This window comes from Cheilinus undulatus, linkage group 6, assembly GCF_018320785.1.
Source record: "Cheilinus undulatus linkage group 6, ASM1832078v1, whole genome shotgun sequence".
NCBI classification, from domain to species: Eukaryota; Metazoa; Chordata; class Actinopteri; order Labriformes; family Labridae; genus Cheilinus; species Cheilinus undulatus.
Genome location: NC_054870.1, coordinates 8,356,481 through 8,375,420, shown reverse-complemented (window position 1 = coordinate 8,375,420; position 18,940 = coordinate 8,356,481).

Here is an 18,940-nt window from a genome sequence, read left to right as displayed (position 1 = left end):
AGTAATACACAGGAATATCTGGGGAGTAATTTTTCCAGATTAAAAAATATTTACTCAAAAATAGTCAGATATACTCTTTTTGAGTGTATTTATTACCAGCCACTCCAGAGTTGGAGTAAAAACACAGATGAAATTCTCCTGGAATAAAACTTTAACGACACCCACTCAAGTTTAATTCAGCTGCCCTCACTCATGGACGGTCACGGCTGCAGCTCGTTAGCTGTCCCAGCTGCAACTAATCGCTGATAATCAAGATCATGCTGCAGCGTTAAACAGACTACACTAGCTTTGATGGACAAAGGCATGAGCAATTACTGTTCAAGTTATCTTTCCCTCAGAAAATACTCTCTCTCTCTCTCTTCATGCGGTTGGATGAGTGGGGGGACCGTCTGATGATGAAGAGAGACAGATGGATAATAATAATAACTAGAGTGGATTTGATGATAAAGTTAGACTAAAAAACAGAGAGCTTTAGAAGCTCACGTGGCCAAATATGCACATTTAATTGTGTTATCACGAGCTAACAGCTCCGTGTAAACGCGCCAGGTGGCGATGACAAAGGTAAGCTAGCAGAACCAGGTGTTCAACACATAACAGCATAAACTGTTCAAACCATTTTCTACATTTATAAATCAAATCCATGAATTGTTTGACTTTATAGCCTATACAACAACGTGTAAGTACACAACAAAAGCCCTAAGCAAATAGCAGCTGTGTCACAAGAACTAAGGGTGAATCCCATTTCTACCCCTTAGCCCTTATCCTACCCCTTGGTTTTGCACGTTCACATCAGGTGAAGTGGTGTCCCAATTCTCTTTGGAATCGAGGGGTAGGGCTAAGGGCAGAGGGCTACATAGCCCTTGAAACGAAGATGTTTCAGGACCACACTTGAAACCAAGGGGTATGATGAATTTCCCCGCCATGCACTGTGTTCAATTGCGAAATGGCACAACAGATTATGAGGCGCATAAATGAAAACATATTTTCGGCAAAATGATTATAGAAAAGACAACAATTTTATGTTCTCATATATTTAATCTTTAGCCACTGAGGATTGAAGTTTATTGTATTTTTGGTGTCTACACGTAAACGAGGGATGGTAATTGTATAAATAAGTGGAGAAGATCGATGCAGTATGAACGAGATGGTCGAAGCTTAATAGTCACCTCAGATGACGCAGCTGTTTATCGCAATGTGTCATGATGAACTGCATGTTTTTCTTTAAAACATGAACGATACGTGGGTCTGTTGAACTTTACTTTTTAATGTCTCCGTACAGCAGATAAGTAAACACATATAGCCAGCGTCGTCTTCTTCTACTACTCACTTGCATTATCTAGTATTGTCAATATATGTAGCTCACAGGTCTAAACATTACCTTGGCGCCGCCTAGTGGCTTGGCATATTAACTACTCCTATCAATACACTGCAATCAAGTGGCGTCTTGTTTCTTAGGGGAATGTTTTCACCCCACCCCTTACCACTCTGTTTCAAGGGACAAGAGGAAGGGGTAGACGAAGGGGAAGGGTTAAGGGGAAGGGTTAAGGGGTAGTAATGGGATTGGCCCTAAGTGTTCAACATCAGCCCTGAGCTGCAGCCCCTCCACCAGTCTGCTGCTGAAAAGAAGACCCTTCACCACTAATGAGCACAAGCCATAAGAATGGAAAGGTCAGATTCAGTCGGTGTTAATGTAGAAAAATGGTACAGTATTGACATGATATACAAATAAAACTAATGACTAGCAAATGATTGGGCAAAAAGGTTTTCATGGAGGAAAGACTTTTAAAACAACGAAAGACTCGTACAACTATAAAAACCTGTACTTAGAAATTGAGTGGCAAAGAAGGTCATAATAATGAAACAATCAAAATCATGAAATTGAAATATAGATTTTTTATTCTTTTCTAATTGTGGGAACTGGCTTTCATTGACTAAAGAAAATATTTCTTACACTTTAAAACCAAATTTTTGTATCAGCAGCAGAAGCAGGCCCCAGTATAGAGCTCAGTGTGGTTGTTGTTGACAGTGACACACAAGGCCCAGGTTAGCTGATGTCTGTCAGTGTGAATAATTACACATGGGTAAATTGGTTCCAGAATATCGCGACCTGAATGCTAAAAGCCTCACGCTTAGGTGAACATTAATATAATAATATACTTAATCCGCTATTGGATAACTTTGGTGAAAAGTTGTGAGCTAAAGTGGACTGGTCTGAGCCATGAAACTCCACACTCCAGCCCTGGCTTATATAGTGTGGTGCTGCAACTCTTATCAGCTGTCGCTGCCTCTACTTCAGACCTCTCTCTCTATCATGTGCAGCTATCTGTTTGTCAGTCTCATGTCGGCCACAAATGATATGAGAACCAACTACACCAATCAAGGGAAATGTGTGTCATGTTGGTAATAAAACATCATTAAAAAGTTAGAATAGAGGCTGATTTATTACCCTCCCTGTGTAGCATCATTCACAGGGCTTCTTAAGAACACTCTGGGTTTGATGTGGTCCTCTTAAATGTTGTGACCACTTGTGTTCACCATAGTGTCATGCGTGGAGGAAGAACCCTGAAGAAATGACATTCAGCTCGTATTGTTCCAGAAATACAAAATGAAATGATTGGGCATGAGTCTCAAACCTTGAATCTAGGTCGAGCATGAAGGCTTTTAGGGTCGAGTCAATGTGAAGTCTGAAGTCACATGAAGTGCAACTGGAGTCCCAGTCCCAAACTCAAGTCATCATCTCTGGTAGTGAGTAAGGTGACATCACAGTGAAGCGTGTTACTGTTTGGAATCCAGCCCAGGAGTCTGAGAGGCCATCTGGATTGAAGATTGACCCGACATACCTGTGAATGAATTACAGCCTGATGGAATCTAGCACACACAGGCGCCCACGGTGGTTTCCTACCACTAATTGCTGCACAAATCAGACATTAACCTAATGTCCAGCTCACACAGTGGGCTGACGAATGGTCCTTTGCTTGTTTCTTGTTCTTGTCTTGTCAAATTTAAATCAGATGTTTTCTATAATCAGGAATTTTCAGAGTGCTTCTGTTTCCCCTTTAATAACCTGTTTTTGTTTTGTCAAATTTTCTCCATGTGTATGACAGAAAAAACTCTCGACAGGATGGCATGTAAATACAGCCAGCCTGTGTACAGATTGCAGCTGAAATTATATCTGTTGTGCATGTTGGGTTAGACATGTGTAATATACACAAACTTTACACTCTCACATTACTCAAATAAATCTCATTAAAACACTAATTTATTTAGATTTATTTAACCAGGAAAGCCTTACTGGGATTAAGTATCTAATTTACAAGATTGCCCTGGCTGAGACAGGCAGCTTAACAATTTACAGAGTTGCAGACAAGAAACATTAAAAAACAAACAAACAAAAAAAAAACCCCACAAACTCAGATCAACCAATCCAGAATAACAGATCAGAAGGTCATCAGTTAGGACATCTACAACCTGATACAGCTTCCTCCAGTGTCTTCAATCTACTTTTAAAACAATTTAAAGAGACCAGCTCCCCTAAACATTTTCCAGAAGAAGATTCTAGGCTGCAGGAGCAGCGTACCTGAAACCCCTTTTACCCATTTTAAGACACACCTTGGGTACTTAAATAGCAAAAGTATCTAAAGATTTCAGACACTGAGAAGATGCATGCATATACAACATATCATTGTAATCAATCAAAGGCAGAAAAGTGGCAGCAATAAGCCTTTTCTTTGCAGCAAAAGACACACAAGACGTATTTCTGAAATAAAAGCACAGTCTTAGCTTTAACTTCTTTACAAGTTGATCAATATGAAGCTTAAAAGTCAAAGAATCATCAATCAGGAAACCAAGATATTTATAAGATACAGATGAAATCACATCACCCTGAGACGTAGCGACAGAAGGAAGGTTCAGCTCCTAATAAAAGCATACACAATGGGGCTGTTGAACAACCAATTTACAATTCATCTCTGCATTAAAAAATGTATAATATATATACATATATATATATAGTATATATATAATTACATGGTTACATTTCTATCACTTTTGCATTTAAAAAATGATTAAACAAAAAAGGTTGTTCTGTGAAATAGAGTGTTAAACTCTGTTATACATCAACAAATGACTCACTTAATGACTAAATGCAGTTATATGTAGCGTGGCAGAATTTAGTCTTTTCAGGAGTTTAAGTTAAGTTTCTGTCTCTTTATGAGTAACCTAGTTATTGTTTGCATTTTAGGTGAGATATTTTCTTAACAAACTGTTCTTATGTTTTTAATGACCTAAGCTTAAGGTACTTCACCTTCTGTTCGGCTAAAAAAAAACCTACTTTCATTTTGAAAATAAAGGAGTTTGGGTAGAAAGAAGTGGTGAATGACCTTTACTATGAAAAAAGAATTTGCAGCTGATTGAAAATACATAAAAATAAGCAAAGTCAAGTACTGCACAAATGTAATGGTTGAGATTAGGGTATATTATGGAGATTTTGCTGTGTGATGTTCTTGTGTTTTAAATACATGGGCCAGACGTGGCCATCAAACAGGCCGGGTGAATCTTGCACCGTGTTGTTCCTAGAGCACCTCCTCTTTTTGCATTCTTCATACTGGATGGAAATAAAGTAACGTTGGTTCAGCACGTCGATCAAAGGTTCGTAGGTGTAAAGCAGAAAGCCTTCCACAGTAAGGATGTGAGTCTCCTCCTCCTTAGTGTCTGACTTTGGGACGATCTCAGTGTCCAGGATGTTATTAACGCCATGAGATTTCTTAAACTTCACTGGGTTATCCAACCATGCGTAGATCGTACTCATCATGTCCTCCATGTCCAGACCACTGATGACTTGAAGAAGTCACCCTGATGGACCACACCACAGTTAGGCATCATGGGAAGAAAGAGAGAAGGTTGCAGGAGGAAACGTCAACTACTCGATTCTTCCATGGCACTTGAGCTGAGTGAGTAAGGGTAAGTGCAGCGACAGAGGTGTCGCTCAGATCTTTGCTAACATTAGCAAAGATGTGCTTTGCCTGAAGGTGGTACTTAAAACTTGGGCTTCGGTGTAAAGACAGTTCATCACTGCAGCATTTACCCATAATTCTGGTTTAATCTTAACTAACATTCGCCAGCTTTTTAAAAAGAAAATTACCATTAAGCAGACCTGGGTCTGTCTCCTCACTCATCACTGCTGGCTGTGTCTGACCCTCTCACCTCTTCACCCCAGGCACGTAAACATCCACGCTGGAGGACGATGACGGCAAGTTGTGTTCAAATTTAGTCATATCACTAAATTGCATAATTTTTTAAACACGTTAAGGTTTCAAGATTAATCACAAGCATTAAAGTGTTAATGTTAACAGCCCTAATTCATTTTTATTCACATTATAATTAACGCATGAACTTTAATAGTCCTATAGCACACACAAGTTTAAAACCAGTACTGTTACATACAACTCAGCAGAGCATTTACATTGGTCCAAATTATTCTAAACTTAGCACAAAAAGTCAGGAAATTTGTGTTTGATTGATTGTTTCTTTGTTATAACAATGCTTCTTGGGAATAAATCTTATACCCTTGGAAAGCCTGTTTATTTACCTTTTAAATGATGCCTCATTTGTAAGGATCATGCATTTGTGGGATGAGCAGCACAGCTGAGTATGTGGGTTGCACCCATGAAAAATTTGCCAAATCTTCTCTGCCAGTGCCAAACAGCTGATTCTGCTGTTGCTGTTGACTCTTGTTTTGAGCTTCTGGTACCCTCAGGTGCTGCCAATCAGGTGCCTGATTGGCAGCACCTGTGAGCATGGGCCCTGCTACAGTGGTCAGTAAAGAGATGCTAATGTGCTGTATTGTATTTGTGATGTCATATTAAGTTGAAACAAAAACTGAAGAAGGTTTACCGTTAGAACAGCTGGTATCTCATAACTTACCAGCTTGCATTAATGTACTTGTCCTTTTCAAAATTGGTGTTTTGATTATTAATTAACTTTATTGAGTAATATTACTATTTTTGTATGTTTAGCACATTTTTTGTCCTTGTTTGAAATGGTTTTAAAAATTCTCTTGTAGTTTTACTCTGAAGGATTGAGAGACACAGGCCTAATATCACTATCTGTGTATAAGAGAAAGACACAAAGCAGCTAACTAAACAACAGAGGGTCAAAGTGACAGTGCAGCTCTGCTCTACAAACAAAAAATTGGCCTCAGAATGGAGAAACCGGCACTCACTCGAGCACTTCCAGGCATGCAGACTGGCATGCATGTGTGTGTGTCGTAGTAGCCTACACCTTTATGAGCACATAGTTGTGTCTATGTAGCGTTGCAATACTCCATCCCATCCCTCTGAGGCACTTCGATTTCTATGCTAGTTATATCACCATATTCCTGTCTGCTTGTTTGTATGCAGGAAACCATGACAGTTAAAACAGAGCTTAAATGGGGATTAGAAGTTGATTACACTGCAATTACTGCACAGAATAAAAGAGGCTACATCATTAGTTAGTCTAAAATGTTGCTACCCGCATCATTTCCAGAGCCCCATCCAGTACTCACATCACCCAGTTTCCATTTAATTACCACATTGACTTTAAGATTCTGCTTCTTTTTCGTGACCAACTTTATATGCAGTTTTTAACAGAAGTAGCAGGTAAACATCCTCATGTATGAATAAACATCATGACAGTTAACAGTGACCTTACACAAAATGATTGCAAACCTGCAATTACCTATTTTTGTTCATTCCAAAACCAAAACTCTCCTTGTGAGTCTTTCTCTGCAATATATAATTCAAGAGAGATATTTACAGCACATTAACCCTCAGAGCTCACCTGGCAGGTGCCGCAGGCACACCTCTTTGTGTATAGCTTGGTAACTTTTGAACAGTAAGTCGTAGGCACTAACTTGTTTTTTCCTATGAAAGCTCTCTGCTGTTCCTTTCTAATTATGTTCTCCATGAATTCACAGCTCTTACAGAACATTTTCCAGTGAGTCTGGAATTTGGCTGACTTTCTAAGGTCTCTAAGGATGGCGTTGTTGTATACAACAAGAAGTGGCATAGTTTTTAAAAATGTTAGTATCACATAGACACTCTTTTTTCCTCCAAAGGCTGACCTTTTTGTCGTCTGTTTGCTACCCTCGATGTCTCCGTAGCTCTAAAGGACACCGTTCTAGATGAAATCCATATCGTCAGATCCGATAATAAGTGTCTTTTAATCAGTTTTTAGTCAATTTTAGATCATGAACTTCAGCTTTCTGCCATGGGTGGCACCAAATTGTGGGAGGGGCTGTCGACCAATGGCAAGCGGTTGCATCTATACTGCTTTGAGGAATGCACAAATGGATTTAACTGCAAAAAAAGCAAACAAACCAAAAAAAAAAAAAAAAAGGCACATGGACTGTTTTATATATGGATATTTTGAAAACTGTTTGTCTCAGAATGTTTATTTTTCAACATTTTTGTCCCCAAGTGATGGGAGAACAAGTCAACAAAGAAAATGCTTTTCCACCATTGTTTACTGTCTGTTATCAGTAAAAATCTTTGAGTTTCAAATTCCTATTTGTTTTTTTGTTTGTATTTAGAGTTCCATATTTTTTTTTAATTCAATTATATTACTGTAGTAGATATATTCTTAAAGCCCAGGCTGCCCTGTAAAAAAGGATGCATAAAGTGTTTCTATCTGTTAATGATCTCATATGGCGATTATATGGATTAAAAAAATGCAGTTGTAGTGGGCAACAAAGGTGAGGGGTCCATCCTGGTCTGAAATATGTCCATATTCTCAGGTGCTTGCTGTTGGACATGCAGCTGACGAGAAAAAGTCAACAGGCATGCAGGAGGAATTTCAAAATAAAAGCATATTGATCTGATAATTGATCAGCCATCTGATATCTAGTGGTACAATGATGGATCACTACACCCTTACTGGGTGGGGAAATTGTTGTCCTTCTCAGTCTGAGAGGCATGAATGAGGAAAAGCAGTGCTGAAATTTCCAGCACGTAGATTTGATGAATTGTTTCGTTGCCCGTAGCCATTCACCTCAGACCAGCGTACACACAATATTCTCACAAACACAGGGCTTGTGGTCTGGGTTGTTTTTCCCGTTTGAGTAGGTGCATGTCAGGCCATACTGTACCGCATACATTCAAACCAACAGCATTTGTGACGGTGTAGATTCTCTGTAGCAGTATAAACGAGGCTGCAGATGGACTCAGAAGTGTAAACTTATATTGTTAAAATGACTGAGCCTTACGTGTGTGTGTATATGTGTGTTTTGTGTATGGTGTTAACCTGCTGGCACTCTGCTTCCTCACAGTGAGCATATAGAGTTGTCATTTCTAAACATAAACTCAGCTGTGATGTGACAGAGTGTGTGTAGGAATCACAGTCACACTGCGTGCATGTGTTTGCGTGTCTTTGGCCGTCTGTTCAGTTTCAAGGCCGGGTTAAACACCACTGTCTTTTTATAGCACTGAAAACTCAGCCAGTGTGTGTTTGTGTGAATATTCATACTATGAATGCGTGTGTGTGAGTGTGTGACAGTGAGGAACTGACTGAATGAAATATAAATGTGTGTTAGTGGAGAGTGAAGATTCTTGTGAATCAGTAGTGTGATGAGAAAATCTGGAGGGAAAATAAAAAAATAGTATGAGAGTGTAAGCATGTCCACTCCTGCATGTCCTTGGGCTCTGCTGTCATAAAGCAGATGAATCAGCCTGTATGGGTGTAGGTGTGTGTGTGTGTGTCTTTGTGTGTATTTTTTCTGGGAGTGTGAAAAACAGACACGGCTGTCAGAGTAGAGGATGACTCACCTGACCTGCATTTCACACACACATGCTCACACACAAAACAAACAGTGGTATATCAGGGTGAATCTGGGAGGAAACAGATTAAACAGAGGGCCTGTCAGGTTAACTTTGGACTTGTTGCTCTCATAATGAGACATTCAGGTGCAGGTCAATTTTTAGGACACATTAAAATTTAGTTTGTGGAATGATGATGCAAAACTTCAAGTGACCATTGTACTTTAGAAGTGAATGTGGAGACCTGCAAAACTAAAAAAAAAAAAAAAAAAAAAAAAAAAAAAAAAAAAATCAAAAATCAGACAAGATGTTTGAGACTCAAAAGTTCATACTCGCATGCGTTGGTTCTCAACTGGTGGGTCAGGACCCAAAAATGGGTTGAAAACTGGTTTCAGGAAAAAAAAAAAAAAAAGCAAAATATCTCTGATATTGAAGCCCTAGGCAGGCATCTATTCATAAGCTTTATTTTATTTTATTTTTTTAAGTCATGGCAGAGGGTGAATTTTCCTCTATTCCTCCCAGCATTGTGAGTATTTTCGCTACAATTCGCTGTCTTTCTCTCTGTTACGCTCCAACTTGTCTCCTCGACCAGACGTGCGTCTTTCAAACTCTATTAACTCCAAAACTTTGAATAGAAACACACCCAAAAACTGCTGCTGGGATTGAAGTTACTCATGTCCGCCATCTCCTGGTGTAAAGTGGTGACAGCGCAGACCTCCACCATTAGCCCTATCTCCCAATTCTTATGCACTTACAGAAGATGATGCCCAACAGACATTAGGTGATTATAATCAAAATTTTACAGAAATATTTCCACTCACTAGTAAAATTCATGTAACTTATATTTTATTTCAATATTATTCACTTAAATTAAAGTAAATTATCTTACCTTAAATTCTGTTTTCTTAACTGGAATGTGTTGTTACTTAAAACTTGTAGGCCAGCTAGTGGCTGCTAATGTTAACTAGCATGCTAACATGCTAATGATAGTGTACATTATCGGCAGTGTTGCCAACTTAGCAACTTTGACGCTATATTTATTGTGTTTTCAGACCCCTCTAGTGACTGACGACAAATCTAGTGACTTTTTCTGGTGTTATTGGAGACTTTTGGAGACTCTGGCGTGAAAGAACGTACTGTTCTTGCTCCTCTCAAGGAGCAGTGGGTGCTGCCGTGGGTCCCTCCCCATCCCAAAGCGTTCACAGGCAGCCCAGTCCTCGAGCAGCAAGTCCCTCTCAACTAACTGCACTGTAAAGGCGCCTTGACAGTTTCTTCTGTCGTCTCTTTTTGGTCCATTTAGGTTTTTAATGTAGATGGTATTAAAAAAACATTATAAATGTTATGGTTAAAAATGTTCATGTTTCCCTGTGATTTGTTGTAGGCTCTTAAGTGGACCACCAAGTTTAAAACTAAACCAATCTTAAGAAAACTTAACGTAGAAAAAATAGAATCATGAATAAATTAAAAAATAAAATTGAATTTGAAGTAACTCTGCCACAGTGTATTTTGTTCTGAGTCATTTTGCCGGTCCCAAGCCCAGGTAAAGGAGGACGGTTGGAATTGTGACGTTATAAAAACAAGCATTTACGGAAGAAAGTTCATCTGTAGTTCTCAACATATTTTAGGTCTCTTTAATTAACTTTTAGTCTCCCTAATGACAAGTATTCCTCTCTCCTACAGCGTCCATTACAATCAAATGCATACTGCTGATTATGCAAATTAGACGATGACATCATTTAGCAACTTTCCTTGCTGAGGAGTTGGCAACAATGGATGTCCATAACGTCACCAATATGGCACTCAGTTCTTGGACAATTTTGAGTAGTCTGCATTTGAGTTTAATCCTCAGTGTGAACGCGCTTTGTGCACTTATGAAGTATTTAGTGTTTAGTACAGAATTATATGGGTTCAAACTGCTGGTCTTCCCACAGATTTTTCCCACAGCAACAGCCTTGCTAGTTGTCATTAGCATCTGGCAATAAAACAAAACAATGAGTGCTGGTTTATTTATTTCTTCTTTTAGGGGTCAAAGTTAGCTGACCGCCAAAGCTAAACAAAGATGCTAAGAACTCATCTGATCTGTCTGAATCTGTATCTTTACTTTCCACTTCTAACATAATGCTGAAAGCAAGCCTCTGGTTAAGCTTCAGCTTACCTGTTATTTTATTGAATTTGTTTGTGGAAGAAAATAAATGCAGCAACAGAGCCAGTGTGCTTAACATTAACAGTCTGCTAATTATACCTCTCCTTTAAGATGTGTCCATATACCTGCTGAAAAAGGCTAGAACTATAGGCATCATCGCTACTGGCCTACTGTGTCCCATTAAGTATTTTCTCTGCAACATTGTTGGTTTCCATTTAGGTTTAGAAGCTCTGCTGGTGAAATACAACAAACTTTCTAAAATCCTGTCACTGAACTTCCATGCTTCTGTTTGACGATTACTCACATTAGTGCATGTTTGATTCTGTTTACAGTGTAAAAATCACATGACACCTGCCCTCTTACCTCATTATTACCCTTCAACCATCTAGTTTTCATTTCTGCTGTCTGGAAAATCCCCACAGGCTCGGTGCTCGGCTGTTATGCCTGGAATGACAGAAATGGCAGCTTGTCAGTCAAGTGAGCCACTTCATCGTTTCCCCGGGCATTTAACGACCTGAAGCTCCGCCTCTTTAATTAGCCCTTTAAGATAGGTTTGTTGTCAAACTTAACATTAAAGCTCAAGTGAGGCTGTTATTTATTGATGCAATATTGTTGTGTTATTTTTATGATGTATTTCATTAGAAAAACACTGAGATTATCCTGATATTCAGATGTTGCAACGCAATCGTTAAAGCTAAACATTAAGAGAACATCAAAAGAGTTTGTTCTTACCTTGGGCAGAGCTGACATCATAAACAGACTTTTTCTAAATGACCATCATGATTTAATGGTTCAGCATCCTTATCAGCCTGCTGATTGTGTCTCCCCGTCAGAGGTGGCAGTGACAATACAGCCCCACTGAGCATGTCCAAGCGGTGATCTGACGGAGCGTTGTGTTCTGCCTCTGTTGCCTACCATCACTTTCTGAACTGTGGAGTCTTTTCAGGTGTAGTACTACACAGTCAACACACTTTCTGTTTTTGTGGATGAATTTCACAAATGGAGATAGAAAAAATGTTTTACAGTATCAGCATCTTCAGGCCTTGTGCTGATTCAGGGATCCAAAATGCTTTGAGTGAAGCTCAAGTCTGCTGGAGACACCAGTCAGCAGGAGTCTCCTTCATTTTGAGAAATTCATTCATGAATCAAAGCAATATGGCTGCAGATCTTGGATGCCCCCCTTGCAGACCACTACTGTGATACGCCGCCTCTGTCAGAACAGAAATGCATGGTAAGACTTTCAAAATAAAATTTGATTAAACTTCAGGGTAGGGTTAGGGTAAGGGTTAGAATACCAAAACTTAAAAGTCAAAAACTTGACCTGGAAAACCTGAAAACAAAACATTTATTAAAGAACAGCAGACTGCCAGCTCGCTAGAAAAAAGTCAATATAATGTATCTAATGTAGCTGAGGCTTAAGCTAAGGAAACTACATAGCTACGTTAGCTAAGTCTACTACAAAGCTAACGTATCTACATAATTAAGGCACCTAAAGCATAAACAAATGAAGACCACTTTTAGATGTAGATATCCAAATGATGGCTTGCTTTAGCTTGGTCTAGCTAAAGCTAAAATAGCACCATGTGACTACTTCTTAAATGGGTCCTGTATTTATGAAATGTTTCTTAGTTTGTAATTTTTGCAGGTTATTTAATGATGATGCTGATGTTTATAAATAAAGTTGAGTTTACAAAAACCCCTCTTAAAGGGGACATATTATGCAAAAATCACTTCTTAAGGCTTTTCTAACAAAAAAATATTCCCCTGGCCTGTCCACAAACCCCTCAAGTACAAGAACCCCCCCCACACACACACACTTTCCCCATCTTTCAGAAAAAGTTGCTAAAACAAGCCGTTCTCAGATTTTCCCCTCATGATGTCATGTGGGGAGCTAGCACCGCCCCCCCCCCCAGGTTCGGTTGGCCCTCCCCACTTGGAAGAAAGTTCCGCATTCCTCTTCTAATCCTCCTTTTTGCTGGCAGCTGGGAGGAGGCTAAAGAGAGCCACATCAATTAACCCATCCATTTCCTGAGAGGGGCGGAGTCAGGGGTGGAGTCCTACAGCACAGTAACAAAGCCACAGGCACGGCAGGGCTGAAACAGAAGGTTTTTTTAGACATGCAAAAATCCAAAACTGGAGTGTTTTTTTTTCAGCAACAGAATTCACAGGCATGTTTTGGGGACCTCTGAGACCAATATAAACAAATATGTGACCTTCATACCTCTGTACTGCCAAATTACGTCCCTTCAGAGGCAGCATCTCACAGTCGTGGTCTGCAAGAGGGGTTGTCTGAGAGCTGAGATCTCTTATGAATTGACAATGGTAATTTACTTATAAGATAAAACACATTATCATGTGTTTTATTGAAAAGACTCCTCAATCCAAAAAGCCTGTAGGCAATGGACATGGATGGAGCACTACGCAGCCTTGGATCACCTTTTGGACGTGTTCAGTGGCGATGTACGCTGAAGCACTATATTTACCAGATTAACATCCAATAATTCTGTTCATCTGTCCATCCAGGCTAGTAAATGTCCAAGAACCTTTGAGAGATCTTCTTCAATCTCAGCTTAAATGTCCACTCTAACTCAAAGGATGAACTCATTAGGTTTTGGATGTCAAAGGTCAGGGTTATTTGGCCTCATGTTCACCCCTTGCTTAATCTTAACCCCCCCCCCCCCCTTTTCTTCACCCACCACTGTACTATCACTGTATGGTAATTTTATACCTGGCTGAGATTTAAGTACAAGGGGCTGGGGCTAAATGTCTAAATGTCATCAATTTAGAGTTCTTACATGTTTATACAGATCTTTGGTTGATTATAATTTATCTGTGTGACACCTACGCTGTGACGGATGCATGTACTGTAGGTGTAGAAATCAAACTGAGCGATGCGCAGGTTTCTACATGTCCTCTGTGATACACACCCTCTCCTGTACGCGTGTTTGTGTTGTTCCTCTTCAAACACTGCTGTCTGCTCCGTGTTGGATCTTGTAGATTGTGGGCTAAGTAGAGACCTTGGATTTTGTCAGAGGATGAAATATGAGCATGCACAGGTATGTCATTATGTTTGGAGAACGCTGTGGTTATTAAGACGCTCTGATAACAGGAATGAAAAGGAACACTATTATCCAAATACTGTCATCTGATGCACACTGATTGCAGAGCTGTTTGGCTTGTTTTGGTGTTAAACATGTGAGGCTGCACAAACATTAAGATGTTTTTATAATGCAGGATACTGGAGATGTTGTCTAGACAAAGAACACACACTCAGGTACTGAACGGAGGTTTTAAGTTACCTGTAGCTGTGACATAGTCAACAATGTGTCTGAGAAAAACATGCAAAACTTCACAGCACACAGCCCCAATTTCAAAAAAGTTGGAGCACTAGGTAAAATGTAAATAAAAACTGAATATGACGTTTTTCAAAGGTCAAATTTTATTCACAATAGAACATTAACAGCATAGTGAAACTGAGACGTTTGACCATTTCATGAAAAATATGAGCTCAAACAGTATGGACAGGGCCACGTTTACCATCCTGTAGCATCCTCTTCAACAGTCCGTAAACATCTGGGAAATGAGGAGATCAGTTTCTGGAGTTCTTGGAGAGGAATGTTGTCCCATTCTTGTCTGATGTAGGATTCTAGCTGCTCACGAGTCCTGGATCTTTTTGCCAGTATTTCTGTTTTCTGATGCTTCAAATGTTTCTATTGGTGAAAGCTCTGGACTTTAGCAGGCCAGTTCAGCTCCCATACTCTTCTGTGAAGCCATGCTGTTGTGATGGCTGCGGTATGTAGGTTAGCATTGTCTTGCTAAAATATGCAAGGCCTTCTCTGAAAGTAAGGTGGTCTGGTTGGAGCATATAACCTCTCTATACGTTTCAGCATTGATAGTGCCTTTTCAGATGTGTAAGCTGCTACAGGCACCAATGCAACCCCATACATCAGAGATACAGGCTTTTGAACTGTAAGCTGATAACAAGCTGGATGTTCCCTCTGATCTTTAGTCTGCAAGACACGGTGCAGTTTTCATAAAGAATTTCAAATTTTGATTCATCTGACCACAGAACAGTTTTTCATTTAGCCTCAGTCCATTTTTCATAAACTTTAGCCCAGAGAAGACAGCAGTGTTTCTGCATCATGTTCACATATGGCTTATTCCTTGCATAACACAGCTTTAACTTGTATTTGTAGATGGCAGGGTGGACAGACAGTGATTTCTAGAAGTGTTCCTGAGCCCAGTACAGAATCAGCCCAGCCTGTTTTTAATGCAGTGCCACCTGAGGGCCTGAAGATCACAAGCATCCAATGCTGACCTTTGGCTAGATGTGGGGGTATTCAAAGTTTTCACAATTTACACTGAGAAACATTTTTATGATATTGTTCCACAATTTCTGAATGAAGATTTCCACAGATTGGTGAACCTCTGCTCATCTTTACTTCTGAGAGGTTCTGCCTCTTTAAAATGCTCCTTCTCCACCCAGTCATGTTACTGACCTATGGCCAATTCACCTAATTTATAGCAAAAAGCTCCTTCAGCTGTTTTTTCATCAGTACCACTTACTTTTCCAGCCTTTTGTAGCCCTGTCTGTACTGTTTTGAGAAGTGCTGCTGCTATCAAATATATAGAGAGCTAATATATTTCATGAAATAGAAACATTTAAGTTTCAACATCTGAGATGTTGTTTGTGCTCTATTGTTTAAAAAAATGGGTTAAATATGGGTATGTTTATATTTATTACCTCCGCCTAGGAGGTTATGTCATTGGTAGGTTTGTTAGTTAGTTTGTCAGCAACATAACTCAAAAAGTTATGGACGGATTTTGATGAAATTTTCAGGAAATGTCAGGAATGGGATAAGGAAGAACTGATTAGATTTTGGGAGTGATCTGGATCACCGTCCGGATCCAGGACTTTTTTTAGGATTCTGTGTTATTAGGGCTAATGGCGGAGGTCTGCGCTCTCCGAGTGCTTTTCTAGTTATTATTAAGACAGCACCACTACTTTTTATGATATGGGTTTGTATAAGCTTTATATTATAATATGAAGTCAATTGATAATGCATGGAAATGTCAGTCAAATGTCACTTTCTTTTAATTCTAATGTTTTTGGTTTATTCTCTTGACTTCAGTTAATTTGAAATAGTTCTTCCTGCATTCTGTTTCTTAAAACAGAACAGACTCCTTAAGGCTATATGTGAAAATCTAATTGTCAAACAACACAAAAATACTATATGGAAGATCCAGCAGGTTGTGAGCAAAGGTCAGATTTTTTAAAACACATTTAAAAACTATTTTAATCGCTATTTACCTTTAAGACACTGTATTAATCAGTGTCTAGTCTCTGAATCCATTTGCTATTGAAGAAAATGACTTCTCCTTTATATATATATATATATATATATATATATATACAGTTGAAACCAGAAGTTTACATACACTATATAAAAAGGCACATAAACTTTTTTTTCTCACCGTCTAACATTAAATCAGATGAAACTTTTCCTGTTTTTGGTCAATTAGGATTACCAAAATTATTTCTATTTGCTAAATGCCAGAATAATGAGAGAGATAATTCTTTTTTTTTTAGACTTTTTTTTTATTATTTTCTTGAGAGTCAGAAGTTTACATACACTAAGATTACTATGCCTTTAAACAATTTTGGAATGCCCAGATGATGATGTCATGTCTTTGGAAGCCTCTGATAGGTTTATTGACAACATCTGAGTTAATTAGAGGCACACCTGTGGATGTATTTTAAGGCACACCTGAAACACACTGCTTCTTTGTGTAACATCATGGGAAAATCAAAAGAAATCAGCCAAGATATCAGGAAGAGAATTGTGGACTTGCGCAAGTCTGGTTCATCCTTGGGTGCAATTTCCAGATGCCTGAAGGTGCCACTTTCATCTGTTCAAACAATTATATGCAAGTATAAACACCATGGGAATGTCCAGCCATCATACCCAAGAACAAAAGCAAAAGACCTTGTGAAGATGCTGGCTGAAGCTGGTAAGAGTGTGTCATTATCAACAGTCAAACGAGTCCTGTACCGACATGGGCTGAAAGGCCACTCTCCCAGGAAGAAGCCATTACTCTAAAAGAAACATAAAAAAGCCAGATTACAGTTTGCAAATGCACACAGGGACAAAGGCCTTAATTTTTGGAGACATGTTCTGTGGTCTGACGAAACTAAAATTGAACTTTTTGGCCATAATGACCATCGTTACATTTGGAGAAAAAAGAGGGAAGCTTGCAAGCCTGAGAACACCATCCCAACTGTGAAACATGGGGGTGGCAGCATCATGTTGTGGGGTTGTTTTGCTGCAGGAGGGACTGGTGCACTTCACAAAATAGATGGCATCATGAGGAAAGAACATTATGTGGAAATACTGAAGCAACATCTTAAGACATCAGCCAGGAAGTTCAAGCTTGGGTGCAAATGGGTTTTCCAAATGGACAATGACCCCAAGCATACTGCCAAACTGGTTACAAAGTGGCTTAAGGACAATAAAATCAATGTTTTGTAGTGGCCATCACAAAGCCCTGATCTCAATCCCACTGAAAATTTATGGGCAGAGCTGAAAAGGCATGTTCGAGCAAGGCAGCCTACAAACTTGGCTCAGTTACACCAGTTCTGCCGGGAGGAATGGGCCAAAATTCCTGTAAACTATTGTGAGAAGCTTGTGGAAGCATATCCAAAATGTTTGCCCCAAGTCATACAGTTTAAAGGCAATGCTACCAAATACTAATGAAATGTATGTAAACTTCTGACTCTCAAGAAAATAATAAAAAAATGTCTAAAAAATGATCTCTCTCATTAATCTGGCATTTAGCAAATAGAAATAATTTTAGTAATCCTAATTGACCAAAAACAGGAAAAGTTTAATCTGATTTAATGTTAGACGGTGAGAAAAAAAGTTTATGTGCCTTTTTATATAGTGTATGTAAACTTCTGGTTTCAACTGTATATATATATGTAGGCTACATACATCAGATTGCCAGATGGAGAAGCGCGATTTGTCACTCCTGAGAACTGTCTCCACTGCTCTAGAGTCCAGTGGTGGCGTGCTTTACACCACTGCATCTGACACTTTGCATTGCACTTGGTGATGTATGGCTTGGATGCAGCTGCTCAGCCATGGAAACCCATTCCCTGAAGCTCTCTACCACTGTTCTTGAGCTAATCTGACGGCCACATGAAGTTTGGAGGTCTGTAGCCATTGACTCTGCAGAAAGTTGGTGACCTCTGCGCACTATGCTCCCCAGCATCCGCTGACCCAGCTCTGTCATTTTACGTGGGCTACCACTTCATGGCTGAATTGCTGTTGTTCCCAGACGTTTCCACTTTGTTATAACACCACTGACAGTTGACTGTGGAATATTTAGGAGCAAGGAAATTTCACAACTGGACTTGTTGCACAGGTGGCATCCTATCACAGTACCACACTGGAATTCACTGAGCTCCTGAGAGCGACCCATTCTTCCACAAATGTTTGTAGAAACAGTCTGCATGCCTAGGTGCTTGATTTTATACACCTGTGGCCATGGAAGTGATTGGAACACCTGATTTCAACTATTTGGATGGGTGAGTGAATACTTTTGGCAATACAGTGTATCTTTCATCTGCCTCAATACTTGAAGACAGGCTGTCACCAGGTGTTACCCAGCAGACAAAGCACATGTGTTGCAGCCTGCAACCCGTTTTTAATGGTTCAGGTTCAGGGCTCTGTGAACCTGTTGTATATGTTGTATATGTTTGACAGAAAAGTACAAATCAGGCTTCATCTGAATCACTGAACTTTTTGGATGTATCCAGTAAAGATAAAGAACTGCAGGCCAAGACTTCCTTTTCTGTGTTTACAATCCAAAAGGCAAATTCCACAAACTTCTTGTTGCACCAAGAGCCAGCTAATCTGCTAACGTCCAATCTTTGTAGGCATCATCGAGAAAATGTCTGAGAATTTAAACAATAAAATAGATGAAACTGATATTGTTTAAAAAA